Below are 12,610 nucleotides of genomic sequence, written 5' to 3'. Positions count from 1 at the left end.
TCTGAATTCCAGCAGTCACGAAAACTTTAAATCAAGATGGCCAGTCTCCCTCTCCCCTAAGTAAGATGGCCACCATCTCACTCTACCCCGAGTAAGATGGCCACCATATCACTTTTCCCTGAGTAAGATGGCCGCCGTCTCGATCTCCTCCCCAAGTAAGATGGCCGCCGTCTTGGATGTTGCTTCATTTGCCCGCGGTGACGCAATCAATGTCATTCGAAGTGACGTCAGTCAAGAGGTTCATCACGCGTAAGGTCTGTTGACGTCGTGTGTTGGCTTTCGTCATCAAGTTACGTCACGTCTCCCTCCATACAGACCCCTCGACTAGGCTCTGATTCCCCCCCGGTCTCTGCTGCTCCCATTGCAGCGACTGCTGCTGCGTTCCACACAAAGTGCGGTGCCTGGAACCTGGGCCTCGTCAAAGCGACCGGCCCTTTCCCCCGCCAACCCTCCCCGGCTGGGAGACACCGGACCCCGCCGTGGCTCAGGCAAGAGATGGGGGCCCGAGGCAGTCCAGGCCGCAGCTTCCATTGCTGCGAAACTTGAATTCTGAGTTATTGGGTCTCTTGTGGCCTGTGTCTCCCATGTCTTCTGTTCGTTCCCCCCTGTTTTCTCCTCAGGTTTTCGTGTCTCCCGGCCCCCGTGTCTCCTGTCTCCCTGTATCTATTTCCCCTCGTCTCCTGTGTCTCTCTGTGTCTACTGCCCCCTGTGTCTTCTGTCTCCTCTCCTCGTGTCTCTCTGTCTCCTGTCAACCTTGTCTCCTGTCGCCTGTCTTCTGTCTCCCCGTGTCTCCCGTTCCCCATGTCTCTCTGTCTCTCCGTGTCTCCTACCCCCTTGTCTCATGTGCATCTTGTCCCCTGCGTATCCTGTCTCTCCGTGTCTCCTCTCCCCCTTGTCCCTCTGTGTGTTCTGTGTCTCTCTGTCCCCCCATGTCTCCATTATCCCTGTGTCTCCTCTTTCCCCTCGTCTCTCTGTCTCCCGTCCCCAGTGTCTTCTGTGTAGCCTGTGTGTTTTGTCCCCCGTGTCTCTCTGTCTCCTGTCAACCTTGTCCCCTGTGTCTCTCTGTCCCATGTGTCTCTCTATCTCCCGTGTCTCTCTGTGTCTCCTGTCCCCCCGTGTCTCCTGTCCCCCCGTGTCTCGCTGTGTCTCCCACGTCTCTACCCACCCCCCCACCGTATCTCCTGTCCTGTGTCTCCTCTTCTCCTTGTCCCCCGTGTCTCTCCCCCGAGTCTCTCTATCTCCTGTGTCTCTGTGTCTCCTGTCAACCTTGTCTCCTGTCCCCCCGTGTCTCTATCTCCTGTGTCTCTGTGTCTCCTGTCAACCTTGTCTCCTGTCCCCCCGTGTCTCTATCTCCTGTGTCTCTCTGTGTCTCCTGTCCCCCCCGTGTCTCCGTGTCTCGCTGTGTCTCCCACGTCTCTACCCCCCACCCCCCACCGTATCTCCTGTCCTGTGTCTCCTGTTCCTTTGTGTCCCCTCGTCCCCAGTGGCTTGTGTGTCGCGCCTGCTTAGCCTCTTGAGATGTGGGTGAACGGAGACGTTCCATGTTGCTTCTAGTTGTGTTTGAGACGGCTAAGAACCTGGCTGGGGGAGAGCTGTGGCCGCTTTGGTTGGCGCACTTCACCGCGAATCCAGTCGCGATTGATATCTGCAGTGATCTTCCCTGGTCCACCCGGTACTCAGCAGACACTTGACCATGGTGGTGAAGTATGATCTAACACATCTCATGGCCAATACGGCCTTCATCCGGCTGTGAATTGTCAAAGGGCTGTCAGTCATAGTTACGTTTTGATTATTAAAACGCCTTCTTGAATCCAGAAGGATATTTTTCAAGCGAGACCTGGATGGCGTATAAATACATTGTAACGGCGCGGATTATCGTGCAACACACAGGATTCAAGAGGATGACAGCAAACAGCTTCCAAGTCTACAGATTGAAACGCACGGTGCATATGTGTATAGGGGTCCCTCTGAGGTTCATTTACCAATACCGCCTTGCCACCATCCATCCATTCAACCTCACTCGAATTCCCTTCACTCACGTTGAGGACTCGCTGTATCAGACGTAAATGTTTAATCTCATTCACAATGTGCACAATCGCCACCACCAACACTGCATCTCACAACCACCCACTCACTTGCCCACTTAAGCAAAAAGACAAAGATCCCCCCTATAGGCTGAACAGACTGTTGGGGCAAATTCTGTTAGCAAGCAGCTATGAAGGCCGATACAGCACATGAGGGTGTGGGTGGCCAGCAGCATGCCAGACCGCCTTTGTCTCTCCACTGGCGATGTTTACACACCGCACCAGTTACTAATTTGAGGCTGAGTCAACCTAGGGGAGGCCCAGGACCAGTTGAGATAATCGTCACTGGTGTTAACCGTGAGAATAAATTGAACTCGGGTCGCCGGATTCGTAGAGCAGCGCGCTAACCACTAAACCGCCGGTCCCCATTGCACCCAAACACACACACACTCATCCACTCCCCCACTACCTACACACCCACTGTTATTTGACCAGGTAAGGTCCGCTTGAGCAACGTAGCTCTTTTTCAGAAGCGACGTGGCCACAAATGACAGCTCAACGAAGTGGCTAATCGTGTGGGACATTCATAGCAGGAGACAGAATACTCGAAACGCGTGATGCTGAATGTGGACGGAAATAAAACCGGAAGACCCGGAGAAACATTAACTCTATCACGGGAAGAACATGCAAACTCAATATATACAGGGGCTTTAGGGTCGGGATCGAACCCACGACCTGCTGCATACCAGGCAGTTAACGTCTCACCACCACTGCGCCCATAACTCAACCACCACAAGACAAATATCCCCCATACAGCTGTAACAGATTCGAGATTTGAAGCTTTCGTGACTGCAGGAAACCATACTCTCTGGTTCTTTCGGTAAAGTCACGTAGGTAGAAAAAATTACTTATTTTATTTTATACCTACGTGACTTTACCGAAAGCTCTAATAGAGTTTTGAGGCACATGCTGTTAGCGAGCACAACGCACTCTTTTATCACGCACACACCCGCCCGATGACAACTCACAATCTCACCCACCCAGCCACCACACCTGCAGATCAGAGCAAAAGACACAAACACTTCTCTCCAGCTTCCAACCTCGTACTGCTTTGACTCGGGAATTCGCTCCGGGTCTTTCTCTTCCCCAAGCTGTTATAAACCTTGCTCAACTCAGGAGACACGTTCACGGCCACCTATTGTTACATCTGAAGTATTGGAAAATGACGGCAGGAAACTCCTTGACGGGAACACACTTCTTTTATTAAATCTTGACTTGTAACAATACAACGCGTGGCCTTTCTTCTTCACAATGCGCTTCTCTTGACTCTGGATTCTGTGCTGCTGGCTCTCTGTGCCTCGTGTAGACTCCGCGCCTCGGCTACACTCCTCTCTCGCCTCGTGTAGACTCTGCGCCTCTGCTACACTCTCCACTCGCCTCGTGTAGACTTTGCATCTCTCTCTCTGGCTACACCGTATGCATACTCGGCTCGTGTAGACCTTCCTCTCTCTCTGGCTACACCGTATGCATACTCGGCTCGTGTAGACCGTTCTCTCTCGCTGGCTACACACTATACATCACTCAGCTCGTGTAGACCGTTCTCTCTCGCTGGCTACACACTATACATCACTCAGCTCGTGTAGACCGTTCTCTCTCGCTGGCTACACACTATACATTACTCAGCTCGTGTAGACCGTTCTCTCTCGCTTGCTACACACTATACATTACTCAGCTCGTGTAGACCGTTCTCTCTCGCTGGCTACACACTATACATTACTCAGCTCGTGTAGACCGTTCTCTCTCGCTGGCTACACACTTATACCTTACTCTCCTCTACTCTCCATTACTCTCCATTACTCTCCTCTCCGGGCTCTATCTCTGCACCTTCGTCTTCATTCTTAGATGGTTCCACTTCTGCCCCTGCTCCTCTGTGCATCACCTTATATACCCCTTCTTCCCGGGAGACGGAGCGGATGCGGACCTCAACGTCGGCACCGCTCCTCAGTTACCCAATCCCCACGCGCTATCCCTACGATCCGGTTCCGCTCAGCGCGTGTTTCCACTCCCCGACCAATCACACCGCGCTGCTACCCGATCACTCCCTCTGGGCGCGTCACCGGCACACAGCCAATCAGCAGCACTACCCCCACCCGCGCACTGACGCCTGCTCCTCCCCGTCAGCGCGCGTCACCACACACACACCCGTACATACGCGCTGGCACACGACATATACACCCAGCGCGTATCACCACTACATCACCCCCTCCCACATAGCTCGCAGCCGGCCCGGCTGCTAACAACAACCAACCGCGACGATAAAACGACAACCAACAAAAAAAAACCCCGTAGCCCCCCGAGTGTGCCCCGTAACATAACACAACAACAACAACAACAAGAATAACTATGTACAGATTGACAATGAACCCGAAAAGTCAACAATAACACGATACGAGCAAATTCGAAACGAACGCGCCCCACGTCCCTGCGACTACACGCAGTGACGAGGCGCTCCAACTGCCCCGACTCCTCACGAGGCAGGTCATGCAAAGTAGCACGACCTGGCGCGAGTCCGTCTGGCTGGTCCATCGTATGGGGCGGGACACTGACGACCGTCCGGCGGTTCCGGCTGCTCCAGACGGCGCGGAACGGGCCTGAAAGGGCCGGCCCCGCCGCGGAGATCCGGCCGCCGGTGATCGGCAGCTGTCAGTTCCGAGACACCTGGGAGCAGATCAGGCGAAAATACGTGTGGATCAGGCAGAGACATTTCCCCCTCTGGGTCGCCGGTCACGTCACACACCCGGCCATCACGACACAAGGGGAGGCCATATGGAGGCGAGAACGGTTTCAGTCGGGAGGGGTGAACGTACCACCGGCGCTTTCCCCACTTTATCTGAACGCACTGGGGCCGTGCAACGCGCACGACCTCCACGGGTCCCCTCCACGGTCTCAACAATTTAGGCGACGTAGCCAAGGGTGCCTGAGGGCAATGCAGCCAGGCCCTGTCACCTGGTTTCCATTCGTGCATGGACACCTTCCGTGCCCGCAACCGTTCATTAGCAATTTGGCGAGCCCGCGAATTAAGCCGCGCGGCCTCCCTCGCCTCTGTCAGCTTGTGAATATTAAACTTAATATGTTCTGCCAAATTAGAATTAGTTCGTGGAGCGGACAGGCCAAGTTGCGTTTCTATTGGCGGGTCAGCTTCCCGACCGTACATCAAATAGAATGGGGAAAACCCCGTAGCTGCATGGGGGGCCATTCTATACGCGGCAAGGACTCCCGGGACCTGCAGGTCCCAATCTACATGTGCCTCGCACACCTGCTGGCACAGCATGGAAGTCAAGGTTTTGTGGAGTCTCTCCACCATCCCGTCAGTCTGCGGGTGGTACGGGGAGGTACGCACCTTCTTGGTACCCAACAGATCGCACACCTCTTGCAACAATTTACTCGAAAAATTTTTACCTTGGTCGGTCAGCAGGCGTTCGGGAGCCCCCTTGTCCAGGACATAGCCCTGGACGAAGGCATCCGTCACAGCCGCTGCCGACTGGTTAGCGAGAGGCCACGCCATAGGCCATCGGGTAAAGTATTCGACCCCCACTAACAAATATTTATTCCCTCTCGGCGTGACTGGGAAGGGCCCCAAAATATCGAGTGCAACGAGCTCGTTGGTACGCGAGACCTGAATAGATTGCAGCGGTGGATTAGCTGCCACGGCCGGTGGTTTACGCCTGGCGCACTCAACGCACCCCTTCAGAATATGCACCACATCACTTCCCATTCCCGGCCAGTAATAGTCACGCTGAAGCAGGGCAAGCGTCTTGTTAACTCCCAAGTGCAAGAGGCGTTCGTGTGCCGCCAAGACAACCCTCCCCCTCACAGCGGAAGGCACCACGAGTGCGTTCCGCCGGGACAAACTGTCCCATTTCAATAACACGCCCCGCTCAAGTACATAGGAGCCGGTACGCTCCTGGTCCCCCTCGGGACCCCCAACCTTGCGGCGCAATGCTAGCAGCGAGCTGTCCGCCATCTGGAGGCGGCCCCATTCGCTGAGCGACAGCGAGAGCAGCGAGTCCCGACCCTGAGAGGCAGTGGAATCATCCCCGATCGGTGCGCCCGCTGTCGCAGCCAGTGCCCCCATCTCCCCCGCAAGCGTCGGTTTACAGCGCGCCGATCCCGACAAACACGCGCATTCATCACAAGGCAACAACCGCGACAAGCAATCGGCATTCGTGTGTCGCAACCCCTTACGGTACGTAGTCGTAAACTGATAGTCCTGGAGGACTTCCAACCAACGCGACAACTGGCCCGAGGGCTGGGCGACCCTCAATGAATACTGTAGCGCCGCGTGGTCCGTTCGGACTGTAAAGTGACGACCATAAAGATATGGCCTAAACTGCTGCACAAAAAAAACAATGGCAAGCAGCTCGCGACGGGTGACACAGTAGCGCTGCTCCGCCGGAGACAACACCCTACTACCGTAGGCGACAACTCTTTCGACACCCCCAACGACTTGGGATAGCACCCCCCCAATGCCCGTGTTGCTAGCATCCGTGTCCAGCAAAAAGGGACTGGCAAAATCGGGATAACACAAGGGTGGGGCACCCACCAAGGCGTCCCGGAGGGAGCGAAACGCGGCCTCCTCCTCCGGTCCCCATTTGAACTTCACTCCCTTCGCCGTTAGAGCGTGCAAGGGTTTTGCAATAGTGGCGAAGTGCTCAACGAACCGCCGATAATAAGAAGCAAACCCGATGAAACTACGCACGTCGGAAACGGACGTAGGTGTCGGCCACGAACCGACACAATCCGTCTTCGCGGGATCGGTGGAGATCCCCGAAGAATCGACAATGTGACCCAAGTATCTAACGGACCTACGAAGGAGGTGACATTTGGCCGGTTTAAATTTCAACTTAGCCGATCGCATTCGCAAGAACACCCCTCTCAATCGCCGGAGGTGTTCCTCAAACGTTTTACTGAAAACAATGACATCGTCCATATAAATCAAGCATGTATCCCACTGCAAGCCCGACAAAACCAGCTCCATAAGTCGCTGAAACGTCGCTGGAGAGGAGTGAAGTCCCATGGGTAACCGGTTAAACTGGAACAGCCCCCCTGGAGTCCGAAATGCTGTCTTAGGTTTCGACTCTTCGTCGAGCGGCAACTGCCAAAACCCCGATAACAAATCAAGAGTCGAAAAATATCGCGCACCAGACAATGCATCGAGGGACTCATCCATCCTGGGGAGCGGATACGCGTCAGCCACAGAGATCTTATTCAGGCGACGGAAATCAACGCAGAATCGCAGGGACCCGTCCTGCTTCTTAACCAGCACAATAGGCGCTCCCCACGGGCTAGAGGAGGGCGAAATAATATCGGCTTCTAGCATATCGTTAACAGCCGACTGAACATGTTCCTTCTCCACGGGACTCAGTCGGAAGGGATTTAGCCTGACCGGCGCCGCATCGCCCGTTTCAATGTGATGGTGCAACAAATCCGTGCACCCAATGTCATACTTATGTTTACTGAATACATCAGAGAATTCAATGAGCAACTCGCGCAGCGCACCCAACTGCGCCGCCGACAAATCGTCCGAGGCGGCACATAACGAATGGACCCACTCAAGGTCTTCCCTTGGCTCAACGTTCCGCGCGGGGCTCGAGCCCACCTGCGCAACCAACCCATCATCCCCAGGGACCTGCGCCGCGTGAGCCAGCACGGTGCCCTGCGGAATGACAGCTGGTCGCGACCCCGCGTTCAAAACCATCACAAACGGATCCCTGTCAGCCCGCACCAAAGTGTGAGCCACCGATAAATCAAGACCCCCGACAGCCTTGTTAGAAGGACCCAAAAGCATACTCTGTCCCGAAGCCTCCCTCACCCATGGTTTCCGCAACCGGAGGGGAATCAACATCTGTGAACCCGGGGGCACTTGCACTGTCTGCGTCGCCACCGCTTGTATCGTAGCGCACGCCGTCCGAATGTCAGTAGGGCCCGTCAAAAATGAAATCCGGCGACCCGATGGCAGTTCAATGCATCGTTGATCGATAAGAATTTTAATGGGCATTTTAGCCAAAAAGTCAGTGCCCAAAAGACACGGAACTGCCAAAGAAGACGAAACGAAAACGGGTCCCGACAATTTGATATCTCCAATGCAAATGGACGCCCTAACCTGACCGATAATGCCCAACGATCCCCCATTAGCGGCGTAAAATGGCACATCCACTGGAAGCAGCGGACGACATTGGACCGGAAGAATATTATAAATGAGGTCCGATATAATAGTTGCCGATGCCCCCGTGTCCACTAACACCCTAATCTCAACCCCATCAATAGATCCCGTAACAACGGACGAACCCGCCGAAGCAGCCACAATTCTATGCCCCAATTCCGCCCATTCAATGTCTCCCTGGTCCCGGCCGAACCCCCCTCGCCGAACCGAATCCCCGAACCTTAACCGGCCCTCCTCCGCCGCAACGCGGCGTCCCATGTGTGCCGAATAAACAGGCCGAGCGTGTGAGGTGCCGCGACTTGCCGGGGATTGTAGAGATGACTTGGGCTCTCGGTCGTCGTCCAGCCGAGCTCCCATGGCGCGCTGCCGCGGAGCGCGGCACCCGGACGCCACGTGGCCCCGGAGGCCGCAGTTATAGCACGTGACGAGGGTCGGAGTAGATCTTGGTTGCTCCGACTTTCGGCCCGATCGCAGAGGCGACCGGGCCCCCGGCCTCCAGTCCCCTGGTCGTCCCGTGGCGAACGCCTCCTCTCGTGGGCTGACGACTTGGGGTTCGGCGACCACCAAACCCGGGGCTGCGACGACAGCAGCGTTGCAACCAACGCCTTGCTTCCGTTGTAGGGCCTCGTGCGCTTGAATACTCGTGGCGACTCTCAAAGAAGAAATATCAATCTCGTCAGCTGTGTTGATAGGGACCCCCAGGTCCTGCGCCAACTTGAGCAGCTGCTCCAAAACCATCGCGTCTTGGCCCTCCTCATCCATCCGAGGGAACGCAGCATCAGCAAGAGCCAGCAACGCCGTGCGATAGGCCAGCGCGGTCTCCGTGGCCGCTTTCCGTCTTGCGTAGAACTGATGGCGGCACGTAGAGGGAGGCCCGTAGACCCTGGCCAACAAACCCAGCGCATCCTTCAGCGTGGAGCGGTCCGACTTCCGTGCAGCCCTGAAGGCCGCGAGCGCATCGTCGTCCAGCATGGCGGGCAATGCCCGCAGCGCCGTAGCATCGGACCACGCTGACATCTCTTGATGCGCCAAAAACCTTCGCTGAAATTGGCCCCAGTCTCCGCCTTCCGCCTTGAAGGCTGACAACGTGGGCAGGCGCTGCTGAAAAATGAAGTCATCCGCCTCGTGGTTCCTCTCCGCCTGTCCGTCGGTGTCTAAGATGGCGGCTCCAGCAGCAGACGTAAGATGGCGGACCCCCTCGCGCGCTGATGACGTCGATGCGCGCGCTTGGGAACCCACCACCACGTGGCGCTCGCCGTTCCCGCCAAAAGTAGGCCCAGGCGCAATGGCGGGAATCCCCCATTCGTTTTGGCGGGAATCTGCGGGGCGACCTTGTAAAATGTCCCCCACCGTCCCCGCTCCTCCCGACGAGCTGATCTCCGCCAAGATGGACGCGGCGGCGAGCAGCAGCTCCGCCAGTCGGGAGTGCGCCTCACGAAGCCCGGCGTCTGTCCCCGGTCGCTCGGCCGGCGCCGTCGACGGACCCTGCAGCGTGGGCAAGCCCTCTTCCTCACCCCCCGCCACCAGCGGCCCCGAGTCGTCCAGGTCTTCCTCGCGGTCAATCCCGTGGGTCCTACGGGTCTTCCTCGTCTCCATACTTGGAAGCCCACCCCACTTCTGACACCAGATGAAGTATTGGAAAATGACGGCAGGAAACTCCTTGACGGGAACACACTTCTTTTATTAAATCTTGACTTGTAACAATACAACGCGTGGCCTCTCTTCTTCACAATGCGCTTCTCTTGACTCTGGATTCTGTGCTGCTGGCTCTCTGTGCCTCGTGTAGACTCCGCGCCTCGGCTACACTCCTCTCTCGCCTCGTGTAGACTCTGCGCCTCTGCTACACTCTCCACTCGCCTCGTGTAGACTTTGCATCTCTCTCTCTGGCTACACCGTATGCATACTCGGCTCGTGTAGACCTTCCTCTCTCTCTGGCTACACCGTATGCATACTCGGCTCGTGTAGACCGTTCTCTCTCGCTGGCTACACACTATACATCACTCAGCTCGTGTAGACCGTTCTCTCTCGCTGGCTACACACTATACATCACTCAGCTCGTGTAGACCGTTCTCTCTCGCTGGCTACACACTATACATTACTCAGCTCGTGTAGACCGTTCTCTCTCGCTGGCTACACACTATACATTACTCAGCTCGTGTAGACCGTTCTCTCTCGCTGGCTACACACTATACATTACTCAGCTCGTGTAGACCGTTCTCTCTCGCTGGCTACACACTTATACCTTACTCTCCTCTACTCTCCATTACTCTCCATTACTCTCCTCTCCGGGCTCTATCTCTGCACCTTCGTCTTCATTCTTAGATGGTTCCACTTCTGCCCCTGCTCCTCTGTGCATCACCTTATATACCCCTTCTTCCCGGGAGACGGAGCGGATGCGGACCTCAACGTCGGCACCGCTCCTCAGTTACCCAATCCCCACGCGCTATCCCTACGATCCGGTTCCGCTCAGCGCGTGTTTCCACTCCCCGACCAATCACACCGCGCTGCTACCCGATCACTCCCTCTGGGCGCGTCACCGGCACACAGCCAATCAGCAGCACTACCCCCACCCGCGCACTGACGCCTGCTCCTCCCCGTCAGCGCGCGTCACCACACACACACCCGTACATACGCGCTGGCACACGACATATACACCCAGCGCGTATCACCACTACACATCTATCCGTCTGCCTGATGCAGAAGGGTGGACTTAATAGAGGAGCAGTTTGAGCGAAACGTCTCGCAGGGCGATGTCAAATTTAGCCACGAAAAGTCTCAGGCCCCCACCGTTGAGTAGAGAGGAGCTTTATCGGTCAGAATATGATCAATATATTGGCACGCGTGAATTATGTCTTTGTATGCGTGACAAGGTTGTGGAGAGTTGAGTTGACAACAATTTTGGTGTAGGACTGTTACTCGCTCTACACCGGAACACACTCCCACTGCTCAGAAAACAATCATCTTCGCTATAACCTCCTTCTGTTACTCCCTTAAAACAACCTCCATCTCTTCACCCCTAGCCCATCATTCTGCTGCTACTGCTGCTCCCTGCCCCCGCTCGCCGGCTATGACCAGGCCTACCGTATCCCCTATCACTACTCCTATTACTATCCCATCCCATATCACTACCCCATCCCATATCGCTACCCCCATCACTACCCCCTATCACTACCCCATCCCATATCACTACCCCAACCCCCATCACTACCCCATATCACTACCACAACCCCTATCACTATCTCTATCACTACCCCATCCCATATCACTACCTCTATCACTACCTCTATCACTACCCCATCCCATATCACTACCCCTATCACTACCCCTATCACTGCATCAACTTCTATTCACTATCCCTATCACTACTCCCACCCCTATCACTACTCCCACCCCTATCACTACCCCAACCCCTATCACTACCCCAACCCATATCACTACCCCATATCACTACCACAACCCCTATCACTACCCCTATCACTACCCCTATCACTACCCCTATCACTACTCCTATCACTACCCCTATCACTACTGCTATCACTACCCCAACCAATATCACTACCCCTATCAATATCACTACCCCTATCACTGCATCAACCTCTGTTCACTACCCCTATCACTACTCCCACCCCTATCACTACCCCAACCCCTTTCACTTCTCCAACCCCTATCACTACCCCAACCCATCCTTAACCACTCCCACCTGTTCTTCTAACTGTCACCACCTCTACACCACCACCTTTTTCTTTAATAACAATCCCACTCTTTATTTCAACCACTGTCATCTTACGTACAATGTTACGATTGTTGTGAAGCGCCTTGGGTTTAAGGCGCTATGTAAACCTATGTAAGGTAAATAGACTTGGCCTGACCCAAAAGACAAATACTGAATGGATCCTTGATCGTGCTGTTTGTTGCTGGTCTCTTGACGTGTTTGCCGCCTTTGGGCTCCTGTGGCGGCCAAGGTTGCTGAGAAATTAATAACGGTGGGATGGGTTGTGTTTATTTACTTCCGTGTATGTGGGAGTGCAGTTAACCGATAAGCTGTGCGGGGTCACCGCCACCGCCTCCTGAACAGCGTGAGAAGCTGCTTACCGTTGTGTGATCCGCGTCACACCACGCGGGGTCGATTCTGCCAAGACACACGCACGCCTGTGTGGCATGGGAGATCGTTCCATGTTGAAGCGGCAGTTGTGTGTCTGAGCTAGAGTGCGCATGTTTTTGCTATGGGGACGATTCAAAAGTTTTGATTTTGGGTCCAAAGAGCAGCGTTATTACTGGAGTAATATCACCGTCACGATCCATGGGCAGATTGCCCGTAGGTGTCCGCTGTACACTTGAACATTTGTTTCCACTTTCCTCCGTC

General features: G+C 55.1%; 1 protein-coding gene across 1 annotated transcript in view; it reads left to right on the top strand.

Moving 5' to 3' along the window:
- The first annotated feature begins 202 nt into the window (after nt 1-202).
- LOC144735877 (uncharacterized) overlaps nt 203-12,610 on the top strand; it is a 45,369-nt gene continuing 32,961 nt past the window's right edge. The window contains exons 1-2 of the mRNA XM_078618440.1: nt 203-249; nt 368-488. The gene's annotated coding sequence lies outside the window, so the exon portion shown is untranslated. The remainder of the gene's footprint in view (nt 250-367; nt 489-12,610) is intronic.

Source organism: Lampetra planeri, chromosome 57 (assembly GCF_965212315.1).
Source record: "Lampetra planeri chromosome 57, kcLamPlan1.2.h2, whole genome shotgun sequence".
NCBI lineage: Eukaryota > Metazoa > Chordata > Hyperoartia > Petromyzontiformes > Petromyzontidae > Lampetra > Lampetra planeri.
The sequence above is the reverse complement of the archived record's forward strand: the minus strand, read 5'-3'. Positions and strand labels throughout refer to the sequence as shown.